Source organism: Elgaria multicarinata, chromosome 3 (assembly GCF_023053635.1).
Source record: "Elgaria multicarinata webbii isolate HBS135686 ecotype San Diego chromosome 3, rElgMul1.1.pri, whole genome shotgun sequence".
NCBI lineage: Eukaryota > Metazoa > Chordata > Lepidosauria > Squamata > Anguidae > Elgaria > Elgaria multicarinata.
The window spans coordinates 25,497,759-25,510,944 of NC_086173.1; the positions used below are offsets into that span (position 1 = coordinate 25,497,759).

General features: G+C 39.3%; 1 protein-coding gene across 3 annotated transcripts in view; it reads right to left on the reverse strand.

Annotated features, from left to right (window-relative positions):
• The window catches only part of VDR (vitamin D receptor), an 82,222-nt gene extending 69,565 nt beyond the window's left edge, over positions 1–12,657 (reverse strand). The window contains exon 1 of one of the 3 annotated variants that reach the window (XM_063119663.1): positions 12,567–12,657. The gene's annotated coding sequence lies outside the window, so the exon portion shown is untranslated. Of the gene's footprint in view, positions 1–2,074; positions 2,098–6,062; positions 6,135–12,566 lie in introns of those variants that run through there. The other 2 variants (XM_063119662.1, XM_063119664.1) reach the window with 2 other exon arrangements.
• Positions 12,658–13,186: the final 529 nt, after the last annotated feature.

The following is a 13,186-nucleotide window of genomic DNA, read 5'->3' on the forward strand; positions in this document are numbered from 1 at the left end:
AAGGAAGATTTAGCACTTCCACGGCAACCAGAAACGAGTGAAAACTCTTGTTTGTGGAATGGGGCAGGTCAGGGGAGCTCGCATAATAGAGCTCCGCTGACCTGCCCCAATCAAGAAACGAGTGTTTCCCTCATTTCAGGGCTTCCCCTGGGAAGCACTAAATCACTGTTGGGCACAAGATGGGTCCCGCAACAAGAGAACCATACACACACGATTCATGAGAGAAAAGAAGGATACTTACATCTGTGTGAATACAGATGAACAGGTGCAAGCTTTAATCTAGTGCCAATGCTATCTATTTTAATCTTTCCATTTAAAACAAATAATTGAACAATTATTTGCGACAGACGAACTGAGACAGAAGATAAGAAACACTGGGGGAGGAACAAAGCAATGAAAATCTATATTTAAAGGAAATATCAAAAAGGTTATCAGCACTTTAGATTAACTTATCTCCGCAAGAGGACTCTGCAGTATGGTAATATATTATTGCCCACAAAGCTCCAGCCCAAGTTATGCAAGGTTCAGGAGAAGCAGCCCAGTCTCATTTAGTGTGCCATATTCCCAGCTGCAATTGTTGTGAATAGTATTTTGCAACCACAGAATGACCTGGTTCAGATGACACAACAGCCCATCGTGGGTCAATTTAAGCATGAGGGTCTGTAGCACATGCTGTCTGCCATTATGAATACGCAACACCCAGCTGGGGGTTACTGTGGCTTGTCATGCCATCTGAACCCAGCTGGGAAGGGTTATTAACAGTCTGTTCTAGGGTTATATGAGGATTGTTTAACCTTCAAATAACCGTCCCCAGCTGGGTTCAGAAGACATCACAAGCCATGGGGCTGCATATTCATCATGGTTACCACCATAAGCTATAACCTTTGCAATAAAAATGATAAACTAAGCCACAATCACAGAATGCTCTCAAAGTAGGTGTGAGCAGAGCTTAATTTCTAAGAAGTCATGTAACAGGGCTTAGGCCTATATGGAAGCCCTATCACATGCCCTGAAAGGAAGCCCTCCTCTTTAGTTCTAAGTATGTGGGACAGGCTGAAGCTGCTCATGCATTCTGTTCATGATTAGAAACACATTATATATTTCTTCATAGTTCCTTCTTTAATGAAGGTGCATAGCAAAAGATGGTGCTAAATGAGCTTGGTGGAGCTACAAGATCAAGACCAATAGTACCTGCCAAGAGTTTCTTTCAACTTATACTACGATGTTAGGAATTGAACCTTGATTGTAGCAATTTTCCACTCAGCTCTTGTTCCTCCTTTTGTTTATAAGACATGATTATTTCAGAAAATGTTTCTCACTGGGCCTTATGGAGAAAGGGAAACACATACTACTTCTCAGTTCTTCCATAGATGACTCCATCTAACAAAAAATGCTCACAGCTTTCCATAAAATATTGCTTCATGTTTCCAATATAAAATCTGATATTCTTAATTGTATCCCTTATTTCAAAGTCTTTGGTTGCCAATTGCCCCTCAATTAGAGTGCTTCTGCCCACTTTAAGATCCAGTGTTCAGAGTTTACTATACCATGTTCATGTTCTTTCCACTAATGATTAGTTACTAACACACTTTTTAACTTTTTATATTAAATAAAAGGTAATTTGAAATGTGATAAAAGCAAGGAATTTTCTCCATCATCTCAATGCATGTTTGGAGATGGAGAAACAGTCCTAACATATATTTGCAATTTTGAGGCTTGGTTGTGGATTAATCAATCCAAATTAAGAATGTGGCTCTGTTTATAACACAAAGATACTCAGAAGGCAGAAGAATAACTATTTGTTTATTTCAGAAATAAATATAGCATAACAGAAAGCATACAATAAATCTTGATTCATGGGCAATTGAGAAAGTTTCTGGGATAGAAAAGCAGCAGAAAAAACTTTTACAGTAAAATGGACAAGTTATTATTATTATTATTATTATTATTATTATTATTATTATTAATATATAGCACCATCAGTGTTCATGGTGCTGTATAGAGAAGTACAGATAAGACTCCATCACTAAAATATATTAAAAAGCCATTTTCAAAGAAGTTAATTATGCGATACCTTTTGGTTCCCCTCTTGTTCAAGCCACAACATACAAGACAAGCCCTGTAAGATGAAGAAAGGGCTCCATAAATAGACAGTAGTGACAGTATGCAGTGTGGCAGGGGTAAGACTGTCAACTGGTCCCTACAGTACTAAGTATAAATTCACAGTCTATGGGGCAGCTGAATGTACCTTGTGCACATTGCATGTCTCTCAATGAAGACTGTCAAAGGCAAATGGTCGTATAAACATGCTGGATCATGCAGAGGACATTCAAAACAGGCTTTGCATTCAGGGTTTTTCCTCTTTATATGCTCAGCCAAAATACATGTAGTGATTATTTGAATTCCCGAATAGAATATTCAGATAATTTATTGCTATGCTGGGGTAGAGGACGAAGGTTGAAAAGGAGATTTGGGGAATCAACAAAGTAGTGATTCTTGTAGAATACTATAAACAAACTCAATTAGTTTCTGTTAACTGTCACTCTATTATATTCTATAGCAACCAATATAGGGTTTGAAAGGTAGGAGGGTGCAATGCAATTCCTCATTCATCAAATGTTGACACTACTGCTAAAGCAATTGCATTCCCTCATTGTTCACATCGCTATTTCCATATTTTGAGACATATTTTTAATCTGAATATAAATTTATGACGTTCACCAACCTCACTTACACAACAGTATCTACAGGAATTCCTGGGCAAAGGATTTTGAACAGAATTGAATGGCAAATTTACTCTAGATCAATTTGATAATGCCTTATTTTGAACTGCAAATAAAAAAAGTTAACCTACATAGAGTACAAGAAATTGGCCATGAGTCACGGGGAGAGACAGGAGAAAGACAGAGAAATTGCAACTACTTGGCCTTTCTGTAGCACTTAGACTTAGGCTAGAGACAGAAACTTTTCAGAGAGCTGACTGCAGTTGGGGAGAAGGATCCAGGGCTCATGGTTGTATACTCACATCCTGCTTTTGCCCCAAGGCTAAAACTGACAGTAGCAGACATGTTTGTAACAGGTCCTCCTCAGTCACAGATAAAGCGGAGTGGAGGTCCAATTTTAAGAGCAAAGGAGTATGTAAATAAAGGAAGCTGAACTGTTCCATAGCTTAACTCACCCAAGTTCCTCACTTCAGGCACTTTTCTCCCAACTAGGCCCAGTATCACAGCCCAGCTGGGGTGGGATTAAAGGAGTCTGAGAGATGGACTGCAGGGAGGCAAGCCATAGGAAGGTTCGGCTCTCCACATCCGTGCACCCTTCTCCCTCTTCAAATCTGTGTGTCATGTCCCCCCACCCTTTAGATATGGTTTCCATGCAGGTCTTCTCCAATCAACTGGTCTGCCGTTATCGGAGGTTGCTTGAGCCTGATAAACAGGTTTTTATATCATTTCAAAGCATGCAATCCTGTTTGAGCAATGATGGCAGTGGGATAAAAGTTGTGTACCGCACAAGATGGGAAGTAATGCTGCCCTCAAATTATGTTCATTTGTCTCAAAAGTTATTGTCTCCAGCCTTAGCTGAAAACATATAATGAGGAAAATCAGTTACACAAGGAGAGAGCCCAAGTAAATGTTAGCTGGTTAAGTAGAGTACACTGCAGGGCATAGATAAACAGTTCTGCTTCCCAAGTATTTATTTATTTCATTTATTTAGAGTATTTTTATCCCGCATCTCAGCCAAAAGGCTCTCAGAGTGGCTTACAATGTATCAATAAAGAAGACAGTAGTGGGCATTCCCCACGGACCTCTTCCAATAAAAAGGGCTTGCCAACAAACTCTATGCAACTATCAAAAGGGAAGAAGGATAATTCTATTTGTGTGTCCTATTGCTTATCATCTCTCTCTCTTTTTACTTTCTGCATCACCTGCAAGCTCTTAAGTTTTTGTTTATTTTGTTTTGTTTACATTTAGGGTTCTCAGCTCCCTATTCCCTACTCTAATTTTCAGCTTTGTATCTTCTGTTATGGTTCTTACTATGCCTTCCAACCTGCCTGCTGCCAATTAACTACCCCAGCAAAACCTGGATATTCCATCAAAATATGTCTTCTTTTCTATTCATGCAGCAAAACAGATATATGTGTATTAGTCACATATAAGTACAGTGCCCATTGCTTTTCCTATGCTAATATGGTATCTGCATAGAAAAGTCATCAAGTGTGAAGTGTAGATCGTTCACCTGGCCCAGGGTGGCTGTGTGGGAGGGAGAGTTAATTCTATATAAAGTCAGGTGCACCATTATCATATTGTTCAGCACTAGTAATATTTTTATAAAGCACCTCAAAAATTGAGGCACTATATAAACATTCCAGATATGACAGGTCTCTCATGCTCTCAGACTTATAATCTATTGAGACAGGGGAAAAGGGAATACAAAGTAAAGAATGGACAAATCATGGACTGTAGTTAACTTTATTCTGAACTGTATGTTAGACTGAGTCAGCAAGCAATACTGATTCTAGCAACAGCTTTGGTGTCCCTTTAAACCAAATCTTGAGCTCTATTCTTGCACAACAGCACACTCTACTGTGGTTCTGCTTGCCATCCCGTATTCTACACCTAGTAAATAGCTTAGTAGAGCTCATGCAAACCTGACGTTCACTATTTCTCAAGCCAGTGTAACTGCAAATGTGTTCTATTCCTACTACCCTGGAGCTGAATAAATCTAAAGAAATTAGTTTTTTCAACTCAATACGACCTCAGATTTCAAGTCAACTTCTAAAGTACAATAAAGGGTAGTTTTTAAAATAATCTTTTCTGTATTCAAAACATAGCTAACCTTTTCTGTATTCAAAACATAGCTAATTTTAACAGTCATATTTCATCTACAGCTTTATATTTACATCCCTCCAAATTTCCTACAATAAGCTGATGTATACCCAATAATAAAAGATGTTACAAGTTTTAACAGAGCTACCAGGTCAAAATCTTCATGTTGCAAACTGACTTGTCTATTCTAATATAGTAATTTCAACTTGTAAATTCTAAATGAAAGATTTGCATTAGAAATACTCTTTTAGAAAAGTTAAAAGTGCTTTCCTATATGTCTAAAAGCTTCAGCATAACCCATTTGGACGAAGGGTAGGGTGGGGGACACACTCACGGAAACCAGTAGAACACTCATTGCTCAAGGCATCTGTAAATTTGTATAGTTTTGGCTGAGAACCTGCAGAGTTCAGCCCTCCCCCTCCCCAAACACATACACATTCCTGACCTACATATAAAAGCAAGTGTTCCACATCTGTTGGGGATTTCTTATAAGAGAATCAGCTCACTTTGGCATGAGCATTCCTTCTCTTACTGGGCTGAGGCATAACTGACATAAGCTGGATCTGGCATAACATATAAGTAATACTTTCTTGCTCTGAAAGGAGCAGTAGTACTTCTAAGTTGGCAACAGATACCTATGCAAGTTTAAATCGCGTTTTATGGATGCACTGCCTTTCTATTTTAATTACACATTTCAAATACTGTACTTTTCCCTAGAAGCAAGACCAAAACAAGTCAGAAAGGAATTAGTGTTAAACACGCTGTACTAAATCAAATCTGTTGGGATACTCTATTTAATGCCAGAAAGTATTTGCAATGGATTTACAGTCCTATGGTTCATTTTCTTGAAACTAGTTTGCCCTATCAGATCAAAAGAAGCAGACTTTTTTTTAAAAAAAAAGACGGGGTGGGTTTTTTTAAGAACAAAAAAGAATAGACCTGCTTGAAACTATTTTGAAAAGGAGACTACTAAGGCAAAGATCTACATCTATATGGAAAGAAGGGATAAACCTAATTGCTAGTATAATCAATCAGGGATGTTAAAAACAAACCTGCCGTTACCTTTTAAACAGTTTTGTAAGCATTCCTGCTTTTTGCCAGAGTACAAAAAACTGTATACGCTGTGACTATGACGAAAAGTCAGATGAGTTTCTGCTAAACTTTTAAGTATTTTGATTGGAGATAAGAAGCTAATCTATTAAGTCAAATAAGGCAGAAACTAGATCGAATACTTACCTGGAGTTCTTGTTTGCCCACAGCACCTCTAGCTACAGGAGATCCCAGCTCCCAAGGTCTGTGCCTTCAGAGTGACTGGTTGATTCAACTAGTGAACTGACAATTTAGACTCCTGGTAAAGCTGCAGTCACATGACTCACAGGCACAGCCAGAAGGCTACAGCTTCCAATTGTGAACTCTTTTTCTAGCAGTACCAATAACTCTGAGGAAGTTCTGGTTCTATTATACCCAAGAAGCCTTCAGAGGAGAGAATCTCAGGAGATTTATTCTTCTACACAACAATGAGTGAACACTGCTACTCCAGTTCATGAAGAAATACACCCACAGCACCTATACATTTTGCAGTCTGTCAATGGTCGGATCTAAGCTGAACTGACCAAATTATGGAAAAGTGAATGCACACATACAGAATTTTACAAGGCAAAAAAATAATAATGCTTGCAGCACTGATGACTACACTTAAAAATCTTGATTCACTATCAAGAGTTTCTATATAACTTTGCCAAATTTCTCTTCAAAAAATATTGGGACAGATTTTAACTATGTTTACTCAGAAATAAGTTCCATGAAATTCAATAAGGTTTCCTTCCCAGCAAATCTGCACTGGAGTGCAGCTTTAGATGTAGCTCTCACAGTCAGAGGTCTAGATCCCACCAAACCCTTCTGCATTCTCTACTCAATCCAGCAAAGAATCCTAACAAAATACATTAGTCATTCACTGAAAACTGCAAGCCATGCTACAACCAGTTTGAACAAGTATACTTTGCAATGCAATGTTCTTTCTCTTTTCTGTTTTATCGCTTGCCAACATCAGTGATTCTTTTACTTATTCACATGCCCCCATCTTTAGCTTTGGTAGAGTAACCAGCACCAAGCTCAAAGTTCTGGTAGGCTACATCTCGACTGATGAAACTGTGGCTAACAACACCCAAACTGCCTAAGTTGCTAACTGGCATCACTAGGGATTCCTGCTCATCTTTTGAGAAACTTAGCTCTTTTTTAAAAAAAGGCCTTGTGAAAGAAAAGTAATTATTAGTAACTTTCAAATGTGACATTCTCTCTACATACACCTTCTGCTCATCTGGCCAGCAAAACATTTCATGCACACAGATTTTGGAATTCTGTGTTTTCACTAGAGAGCTTCAACCATGACTTAATTAGTTAAAATCAATATTCTTTCTGGAACTTTAGTTGTGGAACATTGGAGTTCCTATCCACATCAGTGCTTATGATTTCCCCCTTTCTTCTAGTTGCTCTCGGGTCTGATGATCACCATATCCAAAGTCAAGGAAGACTTATTTTTCCCAAGGTCAGATAGGTGAGAGACCCTGAAGGGTTTTTTTTTCTTTCTGTTTTCACACTCCTCTGCAGGATGTGGCTTGGCTCATTGCACACTCAGTTTAAGCTATTTGCCCTGCAAGCATGTAGCTTGGCACTTCATTTGCTCTGTGTACATGTGAAACATTGTGGTCTTAATTATGTATCACTGCATTTGTTAAAACTGCTCCTGAAGGCTGAAATAATGAGTAGAGCACCCATAAGTATGGGGGGGGGAATACTTAACCATCTCACTTTGTGTTGCATTTTCTCCCTGAAGTTAATTCACACAGAGAGTTTTTTCTTCTTGCAGGGAAAGAGATACAAGGACCTCCATGGAGAGAAAATAAATTGGGGGAGCGGGGAAAACTGAATGAGAGGAAAGAGTTAAGGAGGCCTTCACTACTCTAGGACTCTATTCAAAATCACAGCGCCGCCCCGTAGCTGTTTTAATTTTCTTCTTCATCATCACCATCTTGATATAATTGTGCATACATTCCCCCCAATGTGTTTCTTTAAAATGTAAAGAAACCTATCGAAGGAAACTTATACTCAATTGCATGTAATGTGCAGTTTGCCCTTAGCTGGGAGACTGACCAAGATGCATAGGGTCATGCCAAACGTACCTTACGGAATTGTGCTATCCACCTAGATGGCTTTCTTATTAGGGGACAGTGCTATCCCGCCCTCTTATTAAGAAGGGACAAGGCTCTAAGAAGAAACAGAGCACGCATGGATTTGCACCCAAAGTACATACAGTGCACTCCACTATAAATGCCGCTCCCACTCCATGTTGAATTCTGGCTAGCTAGCAACCCTAGGCCTAGGCCATCAGTCATGAACCAGCAGAGGAACAGATAGAAAATTTACTTCAGTCACACACGAAAGGCAGAGGCAGTGCTTACGATTCTTCCCTCACAGAACAACTTTCTTCACCCACTCCCTCAACTGAATTTAATGCGCCAAGAACTAAGCCTTCATTCTAAAGCAGTTCCTCCCTCAACATTCCAAAAGGACTTAGGCAATCTTTTTGGAGCAGTGGGTGTATTTGGTAATTTGAGAAACTGCCCTGGGCACCATCACAAAATGGCTGCCATGGGAGGCCTGGCAAAGGACAAGTAGCCTGCCAAAAATACTTGAGTACAAGGCAGAGATGGGATCCGAGATACAACACACAAAACAATTCCTTTGAACTCAGTTTTCATCTCCAACAGAAACCAATTTCACAGCAAAATGTCTGTGTATGTGTATGTGTGTGTGTTTAAGAAGGAGGGGTAGGGCACCATGGTGGGCACCGAGGAAGGTATCCAGCGGCATACTGATATCCATGGATATCACGTAACCCCTGGGCTACAGCATTACAATAACACCCTAATGCAGTTCATATTGGCATTTCTTAGGTTATCCAGGGACTGCAGAACTGGAGGGAAACAGTGACGCTCCACTGAGCATAATGGCCAATATCAGTCTTTCATTTAATGCAAAAAGTTCAGGCTATGCACAACTCTAGCCTTTTTCTATCACTACAGTTAGGGTTGCAAATATACAAACAACCTAATCGGATCTCAGCTGGCAGTGACCAAACAAGAAAGAGATTTTGGGATTGTGGTGGACACAAATGTCCACCAGTGTGTGGCCACTGTAAAGAAGGCAAACTCCATGTTAGGCATTGTAAGAAAAGGGATTGAGAATAAAACTGCCCTTATACAAATCTATGGTGCGACCACACTTAGGTCAAAGCTAGACGGGGCAAAATCCCGGGGCTTCTTCACGCAGCGCATAGTTAAATTATGGAACTCGCTACCACAAGATGTAGGAGGTAGCCATCAATTTGGATGGCTTTAAAAGGGGGTTGGATCAATTCTTGGAAGTGAAGGCTATCAATGGCTACTAGCCCTGAGGGTTGTGTGCTATCTCCAGTATTCAAGACAGGAAGCCTGTGTGCAACAATTGCTGGGGAACATGGGTGAGAGGGTGCTATTGCACCATGTGCTGCCTTGTTGGTCCATGGTTGACGGCTGGTTGGCCACTGTGTGAACAGAGTGCTTGATTAGATGGACCCTTGGTCTGATCCAGCATGGCACTTCTTACGGTCTTAACCATTTGCCACTGGTGCTTAAAAAACTGAGACTGGCAACCAGCACCTGGATTGCTATAGAAGCTAGCAGCACATTTTTCTAAATTTATTTGGGTTCAAGATCTATTCGCCATTGCATCTTGCAACCAGTTAAAGTGTACAACACTGCTTTTTTTTTTTAAGGAAGTCAAATTATGTACTATAAAAATAAATCTTATCCCATACGAGTAATTGAAAACTGCCATAAATACAGTCCAAACTACAATTATGCTATTTTTAGCACTTAACTGATATAAAAAGTTTCTGTCTTTATAATCCCAGGTCAAATGTGTGCCAGGAAATCAGCAGCACTAGCCAATGTATGGAAGGTCATAATGTAGAAACATAACACGTTCAGAATCTGAAGGTTCTGCATATAGAGTACAGTGGTCAAGGACATACGCACACATTAGTGTGGAAACTCAGATAGCAATATGTTCAGGAAAGCTGTGTTCAACCTTTTCTAGATGAGTTTACAACTAAGTATTTAGTGCCTAAATTTGCTTTCCCCCCTCCCTCCCAATCCCCCTTCCTTTTGTGTCATGTTTTCTAAGACTATAAGCCTGTGGGCAGGGACTGTCTTATGAATTATTTTTGTAGGCTGCCTTGAGAGCTTTTTTTGGCTAAAGGGCTATAATAAAAGTGCTATAATAAAAATAAATAAATCTGTTTCGGGCTACTCAGTGACCTAGCTTTGTCACTAGAACCCCCCAAATGGCATTAGGGACATGGGAGTGCTTTTCACCAGTTAAGACTGGTACACCAGATAAACAGAGATAGCTGACTACAGTTATTATTGTTCTGGTAACACAATAGACTATATGTGGGGCTGCCTGAAGGAGTGCCTTCTCCCATATGTATCTGCCCGAAGGTTAAGGTTATTTTCAGAGGCTTTTCTCTGGGTCCCGGTGCCCATAATAGTGCAGCTGGTTGCCAGGGAAAGAGCCTTTTTTATAATAACCATCTGTGGAATGCCCTTTCCAGGGAGATTTGGCTGGTGCCTTCATTACATACATTTAGACAACAGGCTAAGGTCTTCTTCTTCCAACAGGCATTTAATCTTTAATTTATAGTTTTTATTAGTTTCAAAGCTGGTGCTTTAATGTCTTTAAAGTTGTTAATATTTTCATCAGCTATATTATTACTTTATGACTGGAAGCCACCCCAAGGGCATTTGCCAGTTGGTGGTATATAAATGTTATAGAATAAAAAACTCCCACCATCCACAACTATTGACCATGGTGACAGGGGCTGATGGGAGTTGTAGTCCAAAACATCTGGAGGGCAATATCGTTCAGCCTTCCCAACCTGTTGCCCTCCAGATGTTTTGGACTACAACTCCCATCAGCCCCTGTCACCATGGTCAATAGTTGTGGATGGTGGGAGTTTTTTATTCTATAACATTTATATACAACATTATATAAATTCTATAACATTTATTCTATAACATTTATATACAACAACATTTGCCTCAATACCAGAAGAACGTTTTAAGAGTGTTCAGTAACAAACATATTAACATAGGATGGTCACCACAAAATGCATATGTCTTATATCCTCCAGATCCAGAACCTCTGGGTAGGATCTTCAGAGTCTGCTATACCAGTCACCGGCCGGATCTACACTACTGCTTTAAAGTGCTTTATAACAGTTTTAAAGCGCTTTAAAGCAGTTAAAGCGCTTTATAACTGTTATAAAGCGCTTTAAAGCAGTAGTGTAGATCCGGCCACAGAGTCAGTACCATTGAACCAGTCACTGACCAGTCACTGATCAGTACCACTGAAGGGAAGGGGTTTCCTAGCATACTTAAAATAATGCTTGGCTCTAAACAGCCAAAATTCAACCATCAGCTCTATAGCCACCAATAGGTAAGCATGCCTGCACTGTCACAGTAGTACTGGACTCAGCCACATGTGACCCTGTTAGCCATTGACTCAGCTACCCTGTTAGCCATTGACTTAGCTGATGTCACAGAGGGCCTATGTGATAGAATAGAACACTTTCCTTTTCTCCCTCCTCCTCCCTCCCAATCCCCTTTCCTTTTGCGTCATGTCATGTCTTTAAGATTGTAAGCCTGTGGGCAGGGATTGTCAAGAAATACTTTTGTAAGCCGCCGTGAGAGCCTTTTTTGGCTGAATGGCAGCATAGAAATACTTACTAAATAAATAAATAAATAAATAGAATAATGGGTTTGAATTCTAGGTTCAAATTCTCACTTAATTGTGAAGCTTCAGATAAATCTTGAGAACAATAAAACAATCCTATATCCTTGGAATTCCTTGGAAGAAAGATGGGATCCAAATGTGACACACTAATAAATCTTTGGGCTAAGCTGATTGCTAAAGGACAAAAGGAAATGCTTTGTTTTGCATTACTAGTTCCATGAGCTAACTATGTATAGCTAAACAGATAAATATTAACTATACACTGACCTTTTGAGCTAAACATTATGGCTTGGTGTGTCATGTGAACTATTCCTAACCATGGTGGCTAGATATCCATGGTTGGAACATGTTAACTAAACATTAGTTGCAAAAGGGTTAGTGGCCAAATCATGGCTTAGTGTGTTGTCAGCACTATGGAATTTCATGAGAGCATGTTTGTAAGCAGTTTCAGAGACTTTTGAGGGACTGACAGATAGCACTTGCAACTTATATTATTTTAATTTTGCATGTAAGCTGCCCCAGAGACAATTGGTTGAAAGGCAGAAGTATAAATCTTTCAAATTAATAAAATTATACAATGGAATAAAAAAGCAAATCAGTTGTTCCAAAAAACACAGTATGTCTCTAAAAGCTCATTTTCTTGTACCAGTTACATGCCAAAGAACACAGACTCAATTTCAATTTGATCCATCAATACTAAAAGGTCACAGCCACATTACATAAGCAATCCTTCTCATTCTTCCTCCTGGTCAAGGAACTTTTACCAAAGAGTGGAACAAAAAAGCCCAAACACAAATTGAGACTACAATGCTAAACAAGCAAGGCGTTCAAACAATATTTATAAGCATTTTAGAAAGTGCAATTATTTAAAAATGTACCAGAACAGAATCATCATCATCATCTCACCAATGTTCTTTTGAAGGATTTTGAAGGAGGGAAGTGGTAAACTTCTTGGCAGCTACCAATCTAAGCTAGTGTTATCCAAGGCAGGCAAACTCTGGAACCAAGAAATATAAATCAGGCATTTATTTCATCAGTGTTTCCATACTGCATTTACTATTAGTTGAAGCAGAGAGCTAAGATGAACAAGTAACATAAATAAGTAGGCAAGGGGAACTATTCTTCAAAACAGGTTCAGTATTCATCAGTTTTTAAACATGTGTGTTTTAGTAGCTTAACATTAAGCAACTTGCTTAGAGCACTAAACACAAACAGTAATATGCTTATAAAGAGTGAAATGTTACATATTTTGTTCATTTGACAAGTTATAATTCTTTTTTTTTAAAGTAGTACACTTTCTCATTACCTTGGATAATCATTTGAACACAGTGAAGCTGATCTATAGATCTTTACATGCAGCAATATATGAAGGGGTGTGTGAGAGAGAGAGAGAGAGAGAGGGAGAGAGAGAGAGAGAGAATATGAATGAATGCTGGCCAGAAAGATGGTAGCATCTGTTGGTTGGGGGAAGGGAGACATTGCCATCGGTCTCCCTTACCACCACACAGTCAATTAAAATTATCAAA